The sequence below is a fragment of the Suncus etruscus genome, chromosome 10, assembly GCF_024139225.1.
Source record: "Suncus etruscus isolate mSunEtr1 chromosome 10, mSunEtr1.pri.cur, whole genome shotgun sequence".
In the NCBI taxonomy this organism is placed as follows: domain Eukaryota; kingdom Metazoa; phylum Chordata; class Mammalia; order Eulipotyphla; family Soricidae; genus Suncus; species Suncus etruscus.
The window spans coordinates 26,990,953-27,002,286 of NC_064857.1; the positions used below are offsets into that span (position 1 = coordinate 26,990,953).

At 35.9% G+C, this 11,334-nt stretch overlaps 1 non-coding gene across 1 annotated transcript; it reads right to left on the bottom strand.

Moving 5' to 3' along the window:
* Positions 1-10,649: 10,649 nt before the first annotated feature.
* LOC126021337 (U2 spliceosomal RNA) lies at positions 10,650-10,840 on the bottom strand. The gene has a single exon (XR_007499882.1). It is a non-coding gene; the product is annotated as a U2 spliceosomal RNA (small nuclear RNA).
* Positions 10,841-11,334: the final 494 nt, after the last annotated feature.

Genomic DNA, 11,334 nt, shown 5'->3' on the forward strand with positions numbered 1-11,334 from the left:
TTGGGGGACCATATGGAACACCGGGGGATCAAACCGCTGTCCATCCAAGGCTAGTGCAGGCAAGGCAGGCACCTTACCTTTAGCGCCACCGCCCGGCCCCACTGGATTATTTTTTAAATATATATATAAAAGTCATGGGTTTATGTGTTGATTTTGTAGTAACAATACCATGCAAGTCTATTGTTTCTAGACATTTCCTTTAAAAAGAAATGCATATGGGGCCAAAGCAATGGCACAGCAGCGGTAGGGTGCTTGCCTTTCATGCTATCCCCCGGCGCCCCATATGGTCCCCCAAGCCAGGAGCGATTTCTGAGTGCATAGTCAGAAGTAAACCCCTGAGTGTCACCGGGTGTGGCCCCCAAAATAAAAACAAAACAAAACAAAATACATATGGCCAAAAGGCACATGAAGAAATGCTTCACATCACTAATCTAATTATCAGAGAGATGAAAATCATCTCTTAACACAGGGACAGGCACACATCACAAAGAACAAGAACAACTAGTGCTGGTGAGGATATAAAGGGAAAGGGTCTCTCATTCACAGTTAATAAGAATGCTGACTGGTACAGTTCTTTAAAATAATATAGATCATCTCTAAAAACTAGGAATTGAGCTTCTATATGATCTAATAATGCCATCACTAGGGATATAATCTAAGAACAAAAAAACACCATGAACAAAAGCCCTCCACATCCCTATGTTCATCACAGCACTATTTACAATTGAAAGAATCTGGCAACAACCCAAGTGCCTGGGAACAGCTGAATGGCTAAAAGAACTGTGGTATATTTACATGCTAGAATACTGCACAGCTGTTAAGCAAAAGAAAGTCATGAAACTTACTTACATAGATTGATAAGGAAAATACTATGCTGAGTGAAATGAGTCAGAGGAAGAGTGATAGACAGAATAATCCTAATCATTTGTGGCATATAAGGAAAATAAAAAGACAACATGATAATAATATGCAGAGGCAATTAGAATGAGAACCTGGAGGGCCAGTCCATAAAAAAGTTTTCCATAGAGTTGAGAGTGAAGTTAGGGTAGAAGAGGGTCCATTATGAGAATGATATTTGGAATTGATCACTCTGAACAAGAAATAGATACTGATGGGTTTAAAAGTGATCTACATGGTACCCCTTTATTACCAACAGTGCAAACCATAGTGTCTAAAAGGAAAATAAAACCTCACATACTTACATACCTAAATGGATAAAAGGAGAGGGAGAGGTATAATTTTTGCCCCAGAGGTAAGTTGGGGGTATGAATGGTGTGAGGGACACGGGAGACTTTGCTGGTGGAAAATGCCCTTTGGTTAATGAGTAAAATTCAAACATGAACAATTTGTAACCACAGCGTTTAAATAAAGTAATTGTAAATAAACGTAACAGCACCTCTGGAGCCAGAGCAATAGCAGAGTGGTAGGGCGTTTGCCTTGTAAAAGGTCAACTCAGAACCAACCCAGGTTCAATCCTGGCATCCCATATGTTTCCTTGAGCCCACCAGGAGCAATTTCTGAGTATAGAGTTAGGAGTAACCCCTGAGCACTGCTGGATGTGGCCCATCTCAAATAGTTTCTCCTTCTCCTCCTTCTTTTCTTCTTTCTTCTTCTTCTTCTTCTTCTTCTTCTTCTTCTTCTTCTTCTTCTTCTTCTTCTTCTTCTTCTTCTTCTTCTTCTTCTTCTTCTTCTTCTTCTTCTTCTTCTTCTTCTTCCTCCTCCTCCTCCTCTTTCTCCTTCCTCCTTTCTTCCCTCATTCTCCCTTCCTCTTTTTTTCTCCCCTCCTCTTCATTCTCCTCCTCTCCTCATCCCTTTCTTCTCCTCTTCCTTTTCTTCATTAAATAACAGTGAATCAGAGTTAAAAAATTAGTTGATAGTTGAGTTTTATCATACAGAGTCCCAATATCTATCTCTTCACCACTGTTCATATCCCACCTTCAATATCCAGTTATCCTCCCATTGTATCACCTTTATCCCCAACCTATCAATATGAAAGACATTTCTCTTTGTGTGTCTTTCTGTCTCTCTTTCTCTTTATCCTTTTAGGTATGAGGTTTGCAAATCTTACTGAAAGTGTCCCATACATATTTGTTTCCAAGTTCTGGCTATGAACATAGGAGTGCAGAGGGCATTTTTGTATTGTATTTTTGTGTTCCTAGGGTATATACATAGTAGTGGTATTGCTGGATCACATGGAAGCTTAAATTTCTAGGGTTCTTTTTTTTTTTTTTTGAGTAATATCCATATTAAAGAACCAACTATTGCTTTCACAAACCTTTTGGATTTTTTTATTATTTACATTTAATTAATCTCTGCTCTAATGTTTATTATTTACTTTTTACTGCCTTCTTTTAGCACATTTTTTAAAATCATTTTTCAATTTAACAAGATATGCAGTCAAGTTCTTTATGTGGGTTCATTATCCTTCCTGATTAATGCTTTACAAACTTTAACGTTACTCTTAATACCGTCTGTCTGTCTCTCAGAATTTCTGATAGCTCTTGTCCTAATTCTTATGTGTTTCTAGTATCTTCTCTCTGACCCACTTGTTCAATAGTGAGCTGTTTAATTCCCTGGTGCTAAAGTCATTTTTCTAATCCTCTTTGTAGTTCATTTTTGTTTTTAATCATCAGGTCTGAGAAGATAGTTGATAAATTTCTATTCTCTTGATAATTTGGGGTTATGTTTTGTGGCCCAGCATTTTCAGAGAATGTCCCAGGTGCATTGGAGAATAATATGTATTCATGTATTCAGCATTTGGGGGATAAAAAGCCATATATATAAACCCCATTTATTTTATCCCCCTTTCCCCTGCCTATATTTTATTTATATCACTTACTACCAGTGTTATGATAGTTGTTAGTGTACTTATTTCTCTAACTACACTCACTACTCTTTGTGGTAAGCTTCATATCATGGGACAGTCCTTCCAGCCCTCATCTCTATTGTCTCTGGGTATTATCACAATAATTTCTTTTATTTTTCTTAAATCTCATAGATGAGTGAGACAATTTGTGTCCATTTCTCTCCTTCTGACTTTTTCACTCAGTATAATAGTTTTCACATCCATCCATGTAGAAGAAAATTTCATGACTTAATTTTTCTTGATGACTGCATAGTATTCCATTGTGTATGTGTTCCACGGCTTCTTTAACCACTCATTTGTTGTTGGGCATCTAGGTTGTTTCCAGATTCTGGTAATTATAAATAAAACTGCAACGAATATAGGCATGCAGAAGGAATTTTTGTATTGTGTTTTTGTTTCTTAGTGTATATGCCTAGAAGTGGGATAGTTGGATTATATGGAATTTCAATTTCTAGGTTTTTTTGAGAAATGAATAAATTCTTTAATTTACTCACCATGAGAGTTACAGTTATAAAATTGTTCATAATTGAGTTTTGCTCATAAAATGTACAGCACTATTCAATAGTTCATTTTTCCTACCACCAGTATCTCTAGTTTCTCCCCTGCCCTCCTCCCTACACCTACCTTTTATTCCTCCATCCCTCTATGGCAGATATTTTCTACTCAGACCCTCACTTCCCTTTTTTTTTAGACAGCATGGCTTGTAATATTGTTATTGAAGAGGCATCATAAATATAACTTTATCTTTTTGTTATCACCCAATTATTGTCCAAAGAGTGATCATTTCCAACTATCCTTGTCATAGTGGTCCTTTCTCTGCCCTAGCTGCACCTCCCAGTATATGTAGGATGGTTCCTACCAGGGACTGGTAGCTATGAGAGGCAGGTTGGATGTCCCCACTTACGCTAAAAAAGTACTGTTGATATCAACCCAAATATTGGCGTATTGGTCAGATTATTGTCTGCAGATTTACAGAGGAGTGATAAAGTAGGGCCATAGTCAAAGTGATGATTGTGGGAGATGATACAGTTGATGTGGCTTTGGCAGGGTGGGGACTTGGCCTGCACTCTTTTTCTGAGATTTCTAGCTTTCAACTGAGAGGCTGGTGTACTCATGATTTATTGCGGCTTGGATTTCATCTCTTTTAAGAACAGAGTGCATCTTTCTAGATGGCCAGGTGCAGAGATGGTGATTCCTTTCTTTTATTCAGTACATCCAGGATACTATTTTTAGTGGAAACTAATATATTTTTCTTACTTTTTTTTCTTTCTCTACTTTTATTTATTTATTTATTTTTATTTTTATTTTGATCATATTGGCTTACATATCTTTCAAAGTAGTATTTTAGGTACATATTAACATTGAATCAGGAATTTTTCTTACTTTTGTTTATATCTTATTTAAAATATATTTAACATTCAAACAATGATTTCTGTAGAAGTTGATACTTAGATTAACAATCATTATTATTGAAACAAAGTATACTAAAATATGATCGATTTCTAAAATAAAGTATCTTAAAATAATTTTTCTGAACTAGTAGCTATCTCTTCAAATAAACATAAATAACATTATTTTAATATGTTAAACCCTTTCCTAGACCAAAAGAATGGAAGTGAAAGACATTTCCTTTCCTGAAATAAAGTAACACTGTGTGAAAATACATGCAAGTTGTTTCCCAGTGAATTTTTCAGGTATTTTAAAACCATCCAATAACTATAAAATATGTTTCTAATTTAAGCTACAGAACCAAAGTAAATTTATCTACTTCTTCAAAACAAAGAAATCTATACTACTTCCCCTTTCCAAAATTCTTAAATTGCTTTAAAAGTTAAGATGATCTCTTAGAGAGTCTATGTGCTTCAGACATTGTAAAAGAGATGATACGAGGTCAGAGAGAGTATAATAGATATAAAAGATCAGACCTTGCAACTGGCTGAACTACATTAGGTCCTAGGAAGTCCAAGCATCAACAAAAGTAATCCCTGGCCATGGAGTCTAGAGCAAATTCTAAACTCTATTAGTTGTGGCCTCCCCAAAATAATAAAAACAGGGAGAGAGAGGGAGGGAGAGGGAGAGAAAGGGAAAGGGAGAAAGAGATGGAGAGGGAGAGAGAAAGAGAGAGAGATTGAATACTGGAGAGAGATTCTAGAATATTTTGACCTTTAATTGGATGAAAAAGCATTATGGTAATGAAAATTAAATTCACTCAAAATATAGAGGCCTTCAGAGTACTTTTTTCTGTTTGAAAGATCAGAGTAAATGAATCTAAAATATGAAATAAAAATTAAAGTTGTTTTATTCTCATAGCTTATAACATTTTATTGGAGATCCGAGTTATAAAAATTACTACTAAAATCAAAATAGTCAGCACATATGGAAAATGATCATACATAGCCTCCTGATTTTAACAGATAAGTAGAAAGTCATTGTACTTCAATTATTTCATTTCAGAGTTTTTTAGTTAGCACAATTTCAGGAAGTTTGAAATACTGGGAGGTCATACAGCTATTACAAATAAAGGGATAGTACTAAGAAAGAAAGATCCCTTTGGGTCAAGAGGTTAAAGAAAGAGATTTTTTTTAAATGCAGAACTTTATTATAAAAAGAAAGAAAAGGTGGTGTACCAAATAATCTGTCTTACAAACCTATAAACCTATAGCACAAGAATGAAAACGAAAAGTAAGTGAAATAAGCAGGAGTTTAGAGTAACAAATGAGTCTCAATTTGGTGGCCTCTCACAGTCTTGCTGGTGAATACCATACCTGATCTCATGCTCCTTGTTACAGACTCAGGGCAAAATCCCTCAAGATACCTTTACCTAAATACAATAAGTAACTGAACTAACTAGGGAATTAAGAAACAATTACCTAGAATGTTTACTCCTAACAGTGAACATACTCAGTCATTGCAGCACTAATATTTGACCATTGTTAAGAAGGCTTTACCCACACACACATAAATCACCTGTAAGCCTACTAAATAAGGGTGTAAAATTGCCTGCCCTGTTGATTTCTAATTCAGAGTGACCATATTCTCCTCTGTTCCATGGTATATTTGCACTATCATTAGACATTTTTCAAAATCCAATCTGGCATGGTTCCTCCAGAAAACTTCCAGATTTGTGACCTCAGAAGTCTAAAGACTGCCAGGCAATGACAACTTCAATCTCTTAGTTGTTTCCTATTCCCCTTCAATCTTGTCACAAACTTCCGGTCATCATCAAGGACCACTTGAACTTAATGCCAGAATGTCAAACATTTCAACTATGAATATGCCATTTTAAAATCAAGCTCATTCAAATATAGGGCCACAACTAGCGAGGCCACATGTCTAACTAATCCTTCTAAGTATAGGCACTTTGCCTATGTCTAGGTCCCCACAAAGCACCAGAAAAAATTAGAAATGGAGAAACTCAGCCACACAGAATGGGATATGGGCTAAATACGTGAAAACTCTTCAAATATTACAGAGGATGATATAGCAACAGTCAAAGACAAGCAACCTAGAGAATATTTCAATGCAAGTACTAATGATATTTAGTGAAATGAGATACATAAAAGATAACTAAAAAATAAAGAAAAAAGTACGAGATAAATCTTAAAAGTCCAAACTAAAGGGGCTGGAGAGATAGCATGGAGGTAAGGCGTTTGCCTTTCATGCAAGAGGTCATCGGTTCGAATCCCAGCGTCCCATATGGTCCCCCGTGCCTGCCAGGAGCAATTTCTGAGCATGGAGCCAGGAGTAACCCCTGAGCACTGCCGGGAGTGACCCAAAAACCACAAAAAAAAAAAAAAAAAGTCCAAACTAAAGAATATAGTAGCTTATTTTATTGAAAACAGTTTGAAGATTTAACCAACAAAATTAAGAATACAGCTTTCATCTCACCAGAAATGCCACACCTTGGCATTCCAAGGCTATGATAACTCAGCATAGACTGAGAGTCATAATTTGAGGCATGAGGAAAGAATGTGAAGACCAGAGGCAGAGCTAGTTGACCTCCTGACCAAAGGGACTCAGCTCACCCACAGGTAGATGCCATGCTCATAGGCATAGCCTTCTAAACAAGCAATTGCTTATAGGGCTGCAAGATAATCTCTCGCCTACATAAACTTCTATGAGACCTCCTTATTAATTTGGAAGAATTATGGTGACATAGGAAAGAAACACCTTAAGAGTACAAAAGCAACCATAATAAATCAGTGAAAAAGGTCACTAAACCTTGTGCATAAAGATTGCAGTTCTGAAGATATAATCAATGGAAACTCCCTATAAGCTCTCTAAAATAGAGTTCAGAGTAGACATTCTTAGACTGTTCAAAAATCTCAAAGAAACAATGGAGCATACTGGCAATAAAACAGGAAGATGTGAGAACAAAAATGAGAAAAATACAAACAGGAGTGTAAGAACTGAAAAACTTGATAAATAAAAAAAATTCATTGGAAGCCCTTAAAAGTAGAGTTAGCAACTACTGAGGACAGAATCAGTGAACTGGAAGATGAAGTGCAGAAACCTTCAGACAACAAAAGAAGATAAGAAAAAAAACTTATAAATGCACAGATGACAAGAGAACATCAGAATAAAGTCAACAAAAAACAAAATAAGAATTATTGCTTTCCCAGAGAGACAACCCCCCTATGTTCTAGAAAAACAACCCCCTTGAAGAAGCAACAAAGACATAATTACTTAGAATTACCAGAACATCATATGTTTCCATATCTTATACATCCAAAGAGTACCAACTAAAAGAGATCCAAATAAAAACACTCCAAGGACCATTCTAATGACAATGATGAAAACCAAAGAGATATACTGAAAGTAGCATAATCACGAAGGAAATTACATACAAAGGAGCACTCATAAAAATTAAAACATATTTTCTGATGTTGAAGGAACAATACCCAACCTCACAGATAAACAATAACTCAAGAGCTTCATAGACTCTAATGACCTTTAAAAGAAGAACTAAAGGGGCTAATTTAAGTCAAGACAAAGCCCCACAAATACACAAACATCCATAAAAAATGAGGCACAAAACTTCATGGCAAGAATATCTCAATGTCAATGGACTAACTGCCAATAAAGAATCTACACAGGATGGCAGATGATGGATTGGAAAATTAAACCCAACATTCTGCTGCATTGAAGAAAGACATTTTAACAGAACAAAACAGACTCAAAGCTAAAGGTTAGAATAAAAGTCTTCAATCAAACAACTCCATCACAAAGGCCTGGTTGGCCATTCTAATATCAGACAACATAGACTTCAGGTTTAAAAAGTTTATAATACAATGATGATTAAGAGACATTCACACATTGAATAACTCACACTATTAAGCAAGAAAAACGCATACAAACTGTTAATACACTTGAAGAAAGACATTGATAGCAACAAAATAGTAGAAAATTTCAACACCACTATGTCAAGTTTCAATAGATAAACCAAAGTTAAGTAAGAAAATAAATGTAAAATGTATATAATATTGATACACATGACATACAAATAAAATAATTACTTAATGAGGTTATGTATTAGAAATGTTCAACACACAAAGGACCTTATTTAACAGAGGTCTAGTTTAATGAAATTAATTAGTGGTTATAAAACTAAATACTTTGAATGAAGAAATGGGAAGGGTTTAATACATATATATTAAAATATCTCTTTATCCCCTGTAAATCATATACATATTCTCTAGTGCACATGAAAATTTTCCAGAATATGCCATGTACTTGACACAGAAATACCTCCAGAAAGGCAAGATTATAAAATTATACCAAATACCTTTCAGATCACTAAATACTGAAAATATATGTTAATCACAAACAGAAACATAGAAATAAAATAAACCTGGAAAATAAAAGTACTCACTACTGAACAATCAATAGGTCAGAGAGGAAATAAAAAAATTCCTGGAAACAAATGAAGAGATGAGCTATCAGAACCTGTGAGACACAGCAAAGGTAGTGTTAACAGGAAAGTTTATAACTTTGCAAGAATTCATCACAAAGGAAATATAGACAACTCGACTTCACAGCTTATGAAATTGACAAATGACAAAAAATTAGTCAGAAAAGCAATTAAGTGGAAAGGAATAATAAAATTTAGAGCAAATATTACTAAACTGAAAAATCAAAAACTATCTAAAGAACAAAAAAGCAAGAGTGGGTTATTTGAAAACTACAAACAAGATTAATAAAACACTAGCAAGACTCACAAAGAAAAAGAGAGAACCATAATGAAGCAAATCAGAAACAAATAAGGGGAAACCACACCAGATACCATATCAAAGGGTCATCAGTGATTACTTTCAAAAACTGTTCCACAAAATGAGAGAACATAGAAGAAATAGGTTAATTTGTAGACTTCTATAACATCCCAAGGTTAAAGCAGTATAAGTTGGAATACATCAAAAGATCTATCACTCTTGATGAAATTGAAATGGTAATCAAAATCTTTCCCAAAACAAAGTACAGGCTTAGATGAATTAATTAGTTGGTTCTTTCAAACATGTAGTGAGGACTTGCTTTCAATATTTTTCAAGATCTTTCAGAAAATTGAAAAAAACAAAAACACTGTCAAATAGTTTCTCTGAAGCAAATATCATCCTGATACCAAAAACAGAAATAGCACAATAAAGGAGAAAAATAGTGAGATATTTCTCAAACCACAGAAACTTTTATGCATCACAAAGAACAAGAACAACTAGTGTTTGTAGGGATGCAGAGAGAAAGGGACTCTCATTTACTGCTAGTAGGAATGTTGACTGGTAGAAAAACAATACAGATATTCCTCAAAAAATAAAAATTGAGCTTCCATATGATTCAGTAATACCACTCTAGCGTTATAACCTAGGAGCCCAAAACCACAATGCAGAAAAACATCTGCACTCCTATGTTCACTGAAACACTATTCAAAATATCCAGAAACTGGAAACAACCTAAATGCCTGAGAATAGCTGAATGGATTATCATACACTATACAATAGAGTACTGAGACTGTTAGGAAAATAATGCAATCACAAAATTTGCTTATACATGAATGGATATGGAGATTATTATGCTAATTAAAATGAGTCAGAGTGTTTCCAGTTCTCTCTGATCCGAGAGGCCAGCTCGTCCCAGTTTTGTTTGTTTGTTTGTTTTTGGGCCACACCCGGCAGTGCTCAGAAATCTGCTATCTGCTCAGAAATAGCTCCTGGCAGGCACGGGGGACCATATGGGACGCTGGGATTCGAACCAACCACCTTAGGTCCTGGATTGGCTGCTTGCAAGGCTAACACCGCTGTGCTATTTCTCTGGGCCCTCGTTCCAGTTCTTAACTCGTTAGGCACCAAGACCGACCTCCTGCCCCAACAGACTACCATCCAGCTTCTCAATGAAAGACACCCTCTAGATCTCCCATCTCGCGTCTTGGCAAGAAAGTACAACCAACATGCCTGCTGACTCAAGCGGTGTGGCCCTTCTCATCCCCATCAAATCGTAGACTGTTGCATGATACTGGAAGCAGCTTCAGCAAAACCCCCAGCTCAAGGACACTACAGGACCCCGAAATGCCACAAATCATATCTCAATCTGAGACCAAGGTCTATGATACAAAAAAGTACCTCAGCTTTCACTCCCCACAAGAAAAGCTCAGAAGACCTAATTGGGAGGTCTATATTGCCAATGTAAGCTTAATACCTTTATAATAATGCACCTTAAGATATGTATTTCTAAACATACAGATAGCCTCCCCCATCACTTCTTTTCTTCAAATACCTTTTTTTTTTTTTTTTTTTTTTTTTGGTGCACCGTTCCCAGAGGTACTGCAATACTGGGTCGATGGGCGGAGCGGATGGAGCAAGTTCCTCTTCCGACTCTCAGCTCCAAAAATCCATTTAATATATAGTCCTCGGATAGAGGACGTATCAGATATTAAACTGATAAGAACAGATACTACACTTGATCTTAGCCAAAAGGCCAAGAAGCGATCCTTTTGGTTTTTTTAATTTACTTTTTTATCTCAGTTTTATCTATTTGTTCTATTTTTTTAATATATATACATATTTTCTCTATCCTCACCAGTTTTAGTGCTGCTTGGTACAATAACCAAGGAAACGTCTTGCCTGGGATAAAAGCTCAGACCACACCACAGATACTGTGTGTGTAGCCTGTTATCCTTACCCAGAATAGCAGCAGCAATACAAAAGGACACCGTACGTTTTTGCATAGGCACAGTAAATAAGGGGAAATCATACACACAGAAACAAGATCTTCTAAGGAACAGTAAATAAGGGGAAATCATGGACTCAGACACAAGATCTTATCTTCTAAGGATAAGAACTCACACTTTTTTATACAAGGGTGCCTCCCATCCTGGACATATGTCATGTGGATACAACTCAGTCTCCACGAGATTGGACAGTGTTAGTTCCTTCTCAAACCCCAGATCCCAGACGTAGAACTGAAACAACTCCCTGCAACAA